Here is an 11,857-nt window from a genome sequence, read left to right on the forward strand (position 1 = left end):
CCCCATAGAGTTTCCAAGGAGTGCCTGGTAGATTCGAACTGCTGACCTTTTGGTTAGCAGCCATAGCTCTTAACCACTACACCACCAGGGTTTGTCCATCCTTGCTAGTAATTAAAAACAGGTAAATAAAAAGAGCTTGGTGGTACTGTTATGTCCTGATTAAAGTAACAAAACTAATGATACAACCTGATAATGACAAGTCTGAAGAGAATTAGGTTCATGAGAAATTGTATATCAGCCCAGACTCCCTGGATGTCAGTCTGGTGACCTCCCTCCAGGACTGCAAAGGTGATTGATTACATGCTTTGACCAAATAATTTCTTGCCACCTTAAGGAAACAAATCTTAAAAAATGCCAAAGATGTCTATAGCAAAATCAATTATAAAAATACTAAAGGAAGTGGTTAAACATGTACAAAGCTACTAAAAATGACAAAGGTATGGATGATGTAAAGTGAAATATCAGAATGTAGTAGAATATTGTTCTCTGCTTACTACTGTGGTATAAGCTGTTGTGTGTTCATTGGTACATACAATAACAGAATTAGGCGTGATGTAAGGGGGTAGTCCAGTTTATAGAGCAGTTACTGATGACCAGGAGATCTGCTGGGTTCTTGGGTGACAGAGAAAAAAGAGTCATATGTACACAGATAAGGAAGGGCACGGATATTATAGGACAGAGTAGAACTGCCCCATAGGGTTTCTCAGGAGGCGCTGGTAGATTCAAACTGCCGACCTTTTGGTTAGCAGCCGAGCTCTTAATCACTGCGCCACCAGGGCTCCTTGAAAGTGGCACCAAACAAAAAACCCATTGCTGTCGAGTCAGTTCTGACTCATAGCGACCCCATAGGACAGAGCAGAACTGCCCCATAGAGCTTCCAAGGAGCACCTGGCGGATTTGAACTGCCAACCTTTTGGTAAGCAGCCATAGCACTTAGCCACTCCACCACCAGAGTTTACTTGAATGTGGTAAGTGCTACCAAAATAACTGCTATACCTAGCACAGAGGGAGTGACTAATCCGTGACAGGCACTGTTCTAAGCACTGTACATATATCTCAAATAATTATCCCACTAACACTGTGTGGTTGATACTATTATTATTCCATTTCACAAATGAGGCAACTGAGATAAGAGAGGCCAGGTCATGTGCCCAAGGTCCTATGGCTGTGATAGAGATAAGCCTAAGGTTCCATGGGAGCTCCAAGACAGGGCATCTAACCCAAGCTGCAAAGAGCAGGAAGTGTTTCCAGAGAAGGTGATACCTGCTTTGAGTCTGGTAGGACAAGAAGGATTTAGTCAGCAGTTTTTTTTTTTTTCTTAGGTGGGGCAAGGGCATCCCCAGCAGAGGAATAGCTTGAGTAAAGGCAAAGATATGGGGAGCAGCGTGAAGTGGCCTGTCTAGGGACTGCTGGCAGATTATGTTGCTGGAACATAAAGCTTCAGAGGAACAGTGGCAGGAGATGTGGGCAGGGTCCAGGTCACTGGGGCCTTACATGCTGAAAACACTAGACTTAGTCTTGTCAAATTTGACCTTGATGGTAGAAGAGGAGAGAAGAACTAGCGTTTATTGTTCTCTGCCATGTGAAGAACCCTGCTTTCAGGGCTTGACATGGGCTATTTCAATGGATTGTCCTCTTTATTACATATTTTACTACATTCAAAGTAGAGTCCAAATGACAACTTTATATATTTCTATCAAATCTTTATATCCTTTTTAGATGTATATTTTCCCTGATCTATGAAGGAAGCTATAAAGTTTTCTATATATACTATATTAATCAGAAATAAGGATCACAGGCTATTTTAATCTGGCTGAAGACTCCATGGACAATTTATCCTATTTCACTTTAACACTCTAAGAATGACCCTAACAGGATTACTATAACAAAGAGGTGCTATTTTTAATGAGAAAATAGTGAGAATAATATTCGTGCATTATTATACTAGATAAAAGCTTTATAAATATTATATTATTTACCTTAAAGTAACAGAACTTCAATTAACCAGAAATCAATATATTTTCTCAACCTCACCCTGTGATTCCACTTTAAGGAAAAATAAGCAAAAGGCAAGAAAATGAGTTGATATTAAAGCTATATTGAGAGCAAAAACAATTTCTACAGCAAGTCTGAAGTCAGTGACAATTCAACCTGGCCACTGTTGGTACCCTACAGAGCATACGGTGAAGCCTGGTGTCCAGATCAATGACCACTGGCCGTGCAGGAGGCAATTATCAGTTAAATTCATCACACTACAGTTCCTAAGGCAGGGAAATTTAACAGACACTGTTGTTGTTGTTGTTAAGCGCCATAGAGTTGGTTCTGACTCATAGTGACTCTATGCACAACAGACTGAAGCACTGCCCCACCCTGCACCATTCTTAAAATTGTTGCTATGCTTGAGCCCATTGTTGCAGAGAGACTCATCTTCAGACACTATATCAGACAATGTTCCTCTGCCATTCATAAGGTTTTCACTGGTTAATTCTTTTCAGAAGTAGATCACCGGGTCCTTCTTCCTAGTCTGTCTTAGTCTGGTAGCTCAGCTGAAACCTGTTTGGCATGGGTGACCCTACTGGTACTGAATACTGGTGGCGTAGCTTCCAGCATCACAGCAACACACAAACCCCCACAGTACAAGAAGATGACGGATTCGTGGGGGAACAGATACTGCAGAAAGATTTATTTTTTTAAATAAGGGATTCACTCATTTTTTATTAGGTGCTTAACTCTGTACCTGCCCTTACCGGGAGCTGAGATTTCCTTCAAAAGAAGAGAATACTTGAACTGAGCCTGAAAGTATGGAGTTTGTCAGGTGGACAAGTGGGAAGAAAGTGTCTTCAAGGCCACGGGAACTCTGTACCCCATGCTGAAAGCATGGAGGCCCCATTGTGCATGGTGGGCTTAGAGACATACAAAGAACTCTCTATGACTGAGGGTCAAGTTTGGATGAGGTGTGCCATGAAGAAGGTTGAGTGGGACAGATCGATTATGACCAGATTTGTGTATTAGAAAGGCTACTCTCGGAGCAGAGTGGAGCCACCATGGAGGGGCCAAGAGAGGCCGTGAGACCAGTGATACATGAGGGCCATCTCAAGGCATGAGATAATGACTATTTTAACCAGGGGCTGTCACAGTGAGGATGAAGAGAAGAAGAAAGATACAAGAGCTGTTAAAGGAGAAAGAAATGGAAAGGTGGCAGAAGGTCAGAGGAGAGAGTGTAAGAGGAATCCCAGGTTTCTGCCTAGGCCCCTGGAGATGGTGGTATCCACTGCTAAGGTAGACAAATAGAAGGAGCAGGCTTGAGGTAGAGATGTACATTCAGAGAACAGAAATATAACCACATTGTGATAACCACTGGACTAGGGCTACTCCTCCCAAGTCTTTGGTGGTGAATTAGCTCAAGTCACACTGATCACTCACCTAGCATGAAGGAATCATGGTGCCTGCCACACTCCAAGCCTCCACTTTCGAATTTCTTTCTAGGAAGAAAAAACAGGAGCCCCGTTCACTTTTTTAAAATTATACAACTTATACACGACTATATGCTTGTTGGAAAAATTCAAGTAATATAATTTATTTTTGCTAGGTTTATCAGAATAGATCAGCAGTTGTCAAACTTTTGAACTCAGGACTTCTTTATACTCTTCAAAATTATTGAAGACCCTGAAGAGCTTTAGTTTGTGTGGGTTATATCTACTGATGTTTACCACATTAAAAATTAAAATCGAGAAACTTGAAAAATGTGCATTAATTCATTTTAAAAGAATAATAAACCCATTAAATGTTAACATAAAAAAACATATGCAGTGAAATCTATGAGAGCCAGAACTCGACAAGTCTGTCTTGTTTTCTTTGGGTCTCACAAATTTTCCACCTTTGATAGGGTATAGCCTTACCACTGTTTTATCTCTCCTTTTAGTGGAAAGTATTTGAGTTTTCCTTCTGTGACAGATTTCCACCTTACAAGGGTTGTATCTTTCACAGGTTTTATTGTAGTTTAAAATAATAAATATGTTTTCCAGATAAAAAAATATTTAGGGAGAAGAGTGGTATAATTTTACGTTTTTGCAAACCCCTTCAATGAAAGGCTTAATAGAAAAGAATTGTATTCTCACATCTGCTTCTGCCTTCAATCTGTTGTGATATCACACATCATGTACCTCTGGAAACTTCAGTGTACACCAGTGAGAGAACAAAAGTGACAAAGGCAAATAATACTTTCATACAACCCACAAAAGCCAGAACCTGTGTAAGGTGGAAACCTGTCAGAGAAGGAAAACTTGAATATTTTCCACTAGTAGAGACCACTAGAAAAATGGTATTTCTGCACCCTATTAAAGGTGGAAAACTTGGCAGACCCAGAAAAACATGGCAGTCCCATAGAGTTCCAGCTCTCGTAGGTTTCACTGTATCATTATGAATATAATTTTAACCTTTTAGATTCCCTGAAAGGGTCTTCAGAATCCCAGGAGCCCCCAGACTTCACTTTGAGAATTACTGAGCTGGCTACATTAGGTCATGGTCGTAGTGTAATTGGATTTCAAAGGGGTGTTTGACAGTCTCAAGTGAGATAGCCAAGCTTGGCAACCTGGTTTCTCACTAGACACAGCTCTGCCTCTAAGCAGCTTTGTGGTGCTGCAGACCTCAGTTCTATAACCTGTGAAAGGAAGTGGTAAGAATAGACCATCTCTAGGACTCTTCCTGCTCTAAAATTTTATTAGTTTATGAGCCTGCTCAATACATATTTTTTTAATGAATGCATGAAAAAATGAATGAATATATAATGCATGATGTTGTCAAAGAGACTTTTGCTTTGGATTGGAAATTGAACTAGAATTGAGGGCTCACAAACGCATATACTTTCAGGCCAGGTATCCTGAACAGGTGAAGCAGACAGATGCGAGACAGTGCAGAATGGTGGGATCTATGAAGAACTGGAGAACACATATCCTACTTAAAGGAAATAAAATTCAAATATTTTATTTGACACTACTCTAGTAGTCTTCTACTACTCTAGACTAACAAAACAGGCAAATGAGATGGATTTGGCCTGTGGGCTGTGAGTTGGGATTTTTGAACCAGACAGTTGCTTGAGTTCCTTTTGATTTGAAGCAACACCTTACAGGTGCCTCTTCCTGGAAGACCAGGCACCTCATGGTCCTTCTCTTGCCTCTCCCCATCTAAACCTCTTCATGGCAAAGGAGCTAATAAACTCAGTTACTGAAGGCAGTTTCAACCAGTGAGGCCAATACCATGAGATATTTGTATTTTTTACAGGGTTAGTCTCAAGCCTGCAGAGCAGCTGGTGGGTGCAAACCACTGACCGAATTGGTGATTTGGTTAGTCTTCAGCCAAAGGAATGAAGCTCTGGGGAATTTGGGCATCAATAATTAGGCCAGGGCAGGAAGCCTTGGCTGTGCCACAAGCATCTACTTGCCCAAATCTGGGAGCTGAACCCCTACCTGTAAAGCCCTTCTGTGCAGAATGGTGAGGTACTTCGATCGTCAAAAGAATATATTTCTCCTGGGAACCTATGTGTCGCAGTTATCTAGTGTTGCTATAACAGAAATACCACAAGTGGATGGCTTTAACAAACAGAAATTTATTCTCTCATAGTTTAGGAAGCTAGATGTCTAAATTCAGGGCTCCAGCTCCAGAGGAAGTCTTTCTCTCTCTGTTGGCTCTGGGGGAAGGTCTTTGTTATGCCTTCCTCTGGTCCAGGAGCTTGGTTGTATTGAGTTCCCTCTCCTCTCTGCTAGCTTCTGTCTTTAATATCTCAAAAGAGATTGACTCAAGATACAACCTAATCCTGTAGATTGTGTCCTGCCTCATTAACATAATTGCTTTTAATCCTGCGTCATTAACTTCATAGAGGTTAGGATTTACAACACGTAGGATAATTACATCACATCACAAAATGGAGGTCAACAACTACACAATACTGGGAATCATGGCCTAGCCAAGTTGACACACATTCTCGGGGGACACAATTCAACCCTTAACATTATGTGCAGGAAAGTCTCGGTTAGGGCAGCCCCTACCAGAAGTCAGGGCTCTTCTATCTAACAGGCTTACTCCTACAGCCATAAAAAAATACCCAGAAATGTGCTGCAGTTTAGCCAGCATCTTTGATGCCATATGACAGTGCTTTCTGAAGAGCTCTGCTCATCAGGTGGGATTTTTTAGAAGTGTTGGGTAAACAGCCTGGCACCTTCCCAGAAGACAAGCTGGGAAGTTTATGAACCCCTTTCGTAGTCCCTGGCTTCCCTGCATTCCACAGGCCTGCATCACCAGGGGCATCCTCAGAACAGCCCTATTGAGCTGTTACTGGAAGAAAAAGAGAAGGGTGGGGGAAGGGAGAGAGGGACTCTTCAGTCTCCTAAGATGGGGGGCTCTAGAGTCTGGGGCGACCCTAGATAGGGTCTTTTTTGCCAAATATCTTTACATAGACATGACTCTGAAACCCGAGGCCTTAGAAAAGAGAGTACTCTGTAAATCTTACTTCTTCTCTGGTCACTAACGACAAATGGAAATGGAGCTTTCTCCACTAGGTACAAGTCAATGCTATTACAACCAGGAGTATTACAAAATGAGCCTCGAGGCTCAGCAAGGACCCACCTGGTTTAAAAGAGTATTGGATAAAAATTCTAGGTCTATCAGAAGAATTCTGGAAATTCCATTACAGTGGAGTCTGACTTTTACTGACCACTCAGGTAGTTGTCAGACTGTTACCTTCTTTGTTGTTTCTGAACTATGAACACATAGGGAGTCTTCAGGGCTTTTGGTTACTGGGTTTAGCAGAGGTTATAACCACATGCCGTGTACTCATGTTACAACCCAGCTGGCTATGGGGTTTGAGTGTGGAGCATAGCAGGGCACAGTTAGGATGTGAAGGAGACAGTGAAGGGAAATCCCTGTTCTATGGAGGAATGAATGAATGCTAGACCATTCAGTCATGGAAAGAGGCAGGGAGTGGGTCTCTGGGATCTTTGTTGCTCTTTAATCTGGTTTCTTTTTGAATGAGAAAGGTGGAGTACCACCCTAAAGGATACAGTGGTATCGCCAAGGAGATGATGTGGTAAAATACCATGTCCAGGTCACAGTCACCAGATTGTGCTGCCCCTCCTCCCCCAAACACTAGATTTGGGAGCAGAGGTAGATACCTGAACCCAATACTGTTCATAGACCTGGGCAGTAGGGCCCCTGCCCAAAGCCCCAGCCCTCAGAGTTATCTCTCGTTTTGGAGTGCTTTCCTTGAAGATAATTTCCTTCTGGTGTCTGGGACTCCCTGGGCCCTCCTGTGCCATTTGGGCAGAATGCCATGAGCCCAGACATGAACCTGCCTAGGTCTTGGTTCCCAGTACCCATTTCTCCTCTTTGGGGAGCTCTCCAACTCTCTGTCTTATGCATGGGATCAACCAGATGACCGTAGGAGCTCTGCCCCTTGTCCTTATGGGGCTGTCCCAAGTCAGTTGTGGTTCCAAGGGGATAGCCTGGCGGGAAGATTACTCCTGTTGGTGGGTATGGTGTTTCTTTTGTGGGATTGTGTAAGATTGGGCTGCCAAAATGGTGCTGACACTCTGATTGTTTATACAGACATCTCCCTTACCCTCATGTACCCACTAGGGGTGGGCCTGCCTGAACCCATCAAGGCCCACACATCAAAGAGGCATTGGGGGCTTAAATCACCTCCCCAGGCTCCTTTGGTTTGTGTGGAGGTGGGGAAGAAGGAGGAGTTTGAGGAGGGGCTGAAAGGAGGCAATTTTCTCTGTTCCTCTTTTTACCACACCATAGATTGAATCCACCACCCTCTGTCAGTTTGTCATACTGTGGTGGCTTGCATGTTGCTAATGCTGGAAGCTATGCCACTGGTATTTCAAATACCAGCAGGGTCACCCATGGTGGACAGGTTTCAACAGAGCTTCCAGACTAAGACAGATTAGGAGGAAAAGCCTGATGATCTACTTCTGAAAATTAGTTAATGAAAACCCTGTTGATAATAACAGAGCATTGTCCGATATAGTGTTGGAAGATGAGTCCCCTAGGTTGGAAAAAAAAAAGGCACTCAAAATACCCAGTGGTCACAACAATGGACTTGAGCATTCCAATAATCATGAAGAGGGCACAGAATCAGGCAGTGTTTCATTCTGTTGTACGTGGGGTTGCAGAGCAGACTCCATGACAACTAACAACAAACAAATGAATGTGGGCTCTCTTGCATGTCAGGTACAAGGGTTTGCCTAGGCATGCGGGATGTGAGGTATCAGCAGGTGCTTCTCCAGTGGGGGACAAATGAATGCCTGAAAGTAGAAGTTCACACTGGGCAGACATGTAGCCCTTTAGCTTTCCTCACAGTGTCCCTCAGGCCTGCCCTGGATTTTCTTGATGATGGCAGTGAGTGGGGCTTCTAGGGATGGGGCTTCAAAATGCTCCCTTCCACCCCAAGGAATATAAGTGAGCTGCTGGGTCACCTCCCAAGCACCTCAGGCACCTCCTGAGCAAGGTCTGAGGCTCTCCCCCTACCACTTACATTCGGCTTGACTTGAACTTCTCTGCACTCATCACAGTATTTAATATTTTAAACTTTGTTTATTGTTTCCAATGTTTCCTTCACTAGAATATAAGGTCTTTGAGGGCAGGGGGTGTGTCTGTGTGAGGCCCAGTTGCTTAGAACAGTGTCTGGCACAAGGTAGATACTCAGTAAATATTTTCAAATTATTGAAATGAATGGAGTGTTTGCTCATGTACATTCTACATTCTGGTCCTTTGAAATTCTTCGGTCGGTCATGTTTATGTTTGAGGAAACTTCTTGTATAATGTTAACACTTCCTGCCTTGAAGGAGTTTCCTGACTTGGTGTTCACAATTTCAGTTTAGTCCCGTTGCACTAATGCTTACTGACTATGGTGGTCTACAGTGTAGGCTTTGGAGCCAGACAGACCTGGGGTCGAATCTTGGATCTGCCATTTCCTAGCTATGTGATCTTGGGTAAATTATTAACTTCCCTGAACCTTATTTTTTCCATCTGCAAAATAAGGATAATAATGCCTACCTCACAGGGTATTATGGTTGCAATTAGTAGAAGGTAATGTACATATAAAACATATTGTAAATGCTACAATGGTTAACATTGCCCTTTCCTCACTGTCTACTGGATGCCTGGTTCTTTGCTAACCACCAAAGATACAGACCAAGTTACCTTCTAAATCTCCCAATCCAGACAAGGAGCAACCTGGAGCACCAGACTCGGGCATGAAAGTGAGGCAGGACTGGCTCTCAGACCTCAGGGCTTGGAGCTGAGGCATATGTGAAACGTAGGCTTGGGAATGGGGAGGGCATATAAGTCTAAAACCTTATCCCATGCCAGTGATCAGTCCAAAGAGGCTGAGCAGGAGGCGAGGCTCTCAGTAGAATCAAGAGTCCAGGAATTGAGGAACCAGAGGATGGGAAGTGGAGGCGGCAGGAGTTTCTGAGCTGCAGATTCTTTTAATAAAAGCTTGAGTCCTCAGGCATAGTAGGGAGGGAGGTCTTGAGGGCTGGTCAGACGCTGTTCTCAAGGAATTTACAGTCTAGTAAGGGAGACCCATGTGTAAGGCCACAAATAATATATATACAATGTACAATATAGAAGTACAGAGGAATCAAAGAGAAGGGAGTGATTAACTCTGCTGGAGAGATGGGAGAGAGGGTGTGGTGCCTTGCAGAAACCAAGGAAGGTCAAGCAAGAGAGGAGGTCAAGCAAGGAGGCTCTGGGAGGATAAGAAGGAATCTAGTAGAGGAGGGGACATGTGGAAGTTCAGGACATAAAATGGAGGCATGAAATAGAATAGTATGTTTGGGTGTTTTCAAGGCTCTGTAATGATTAGGGTTCCTCTGGAACTGTCATAGGGGCATGGGCTAGACTGGAGGGGACATCTTGGGATCCTTCCCCAATGCACAAGTGGTACTTGAGCAGCCCTGGCCCCTATTTCTTAAGAGAGAGTGGGCCCTACTCAGTAGCGTGAAGCAGACACACATGGTCTTTGCTACCCCCCTTTTCCTTGTTCTGGAAGGACTGGGTATGAACACTGGCACACAGAACTCCACAGTTTACCAGCTGTATGGCACTAAGGTATACCACACCTCAGTTTCCTCACATGATAGGGTTGTTGTAATAATTAAATGAGAAAACGCATGTGAAGCTCTTAGGGCACAATCTGCTACATAACATGCACTTGATATGTATACGTATTTGTTCATCCAGTTATGCATTATTCAACATTTAACAGGTGTCTACATCATCAAAAAAAAAATTTTTTTTTTTTTTTTTTACCATCATCAGTCAGTGCTAGGCCAGTGGCTGACTGCGGAACAGACATTTACTTGCTCATATGAAAGTTCAAGGTGAGGCTGAAGAAAATTAAACAAGTCTGAGAGAATCAAAAATTACCTGGAGTATATCCCACCTGAATTTGATGACCATACAAAGAATAGATTTGATACGTTCAACAGTAATGAGTGCAGATCAGACGAGTTGTGGGATGACATCAAGGACATCATGCATGACAAAAGCAAAACGTTGTTGAAAAGACAAGAAAGAAAGAAAAAACCAAAGTGGATGGCCGAAACTTGCTCTTGAACATAGGGTAGCTAAAGCAAATGGAAGAAAAGATGAAGTGAAAGAGCTGAAAAAAAAATTTAAAAGGGCAGCTCGAGAAGACAAAGAAATGTGCAAAGACCTGGAGATAGAAAACCAAAAGGGAAGAACACACTCACCATTTCTCAAGCTGAAAGAATTGAAGAAAAAAATTCAAACGTTCAGTTGCAATTTTGAAGGATTCTACAGGCAAGATAGTGAACGACAGAGGAAGCATCAAAAGAGGACACAGAATCGTTGTATCAAAAAGAATTAGTCGCTGTTCAGCCATTTCAGGAGGTTAGCATATGATCAAGAACCAATGGTACTGAAGGAAAAAGTCTAAGGTGCACTGAAGGCATTGATGAAAACCGAGGCTCCAGGAATTGATGGGGTACCAAGTGAGATGTTCAACAAACATATGCAACACTGGAAGTACTCACTCACCTATTCCAAGAAATTTGAAAGACTGACCTGGATAACCAATTGGAAGAGATCCATATTTGTGCCCATTCCAAAGAAAGGTGATCCAAAAGAATGTGAAAATGATCAAACAATATCATTAATATCACACACAAGTAAAATTTTGCTGAAGATCATTCAAAAATAGTAGCAGCAGTATATTGACAGGGAACTGCCAGAAATTCAAGCCTGCTTTGGATGAAGACATGGAAAGAGGGATATCATTGCTGATGTCAGATGGATCTTGGCTGAAAGCAGAGAATACCAGAAAGATGTTTACCTGTGTTTTATTGACTATGCAAATGCATTCTTCTGTGTGGATCATAACAAATTATGGACAACATTATGAAGAATGGGAATTTCAAAATAGTTGTACTCATGTGGAACATGTACATAGACTAAGGCAATCATTTGAACAGAACGAGGGGATACTGTGTGGTTTAAAATCAGGAAAAGTGTGCATTGACTGTATCCTTTCACCATTCTTATTGAATCTGTATGCTGAGCGAGTAATCCTAGAGGCTGGACTATATGAAGAACAGGAGACATCAGGATTAGAGGAACACTCATTAGCAACCTGCAATATGCAGGTGACACAACCTCGCTTGGTGAATAAGAGGACTTGAAGCACTTACTGATGAAGATTAAATACTGCAGCCTTCAGTGTAGATTATGCCTCAAGATAAAGAAAACAAAAATTCTCACAACTGGGCCAGTAAGCAGAGAAAATACTGAAGTTGTCAAAGATTTCATTTTACTTGGATCCACAATTGACACC

This window comes from Loxodonta africana, chromosome 7 (genome assembly GCF_030014295.1).
Source record: "Loxodonta africana isolate mLoxAfr1 chromosome 7, mLoxAfr1.hap2, whole genome shotgun sequence".
NCBI lineage: Eukaryota > Metazoa > Chordata > Mammalia > Proboscidea > Elephantidae > Loxodonta > Loxodonta africana.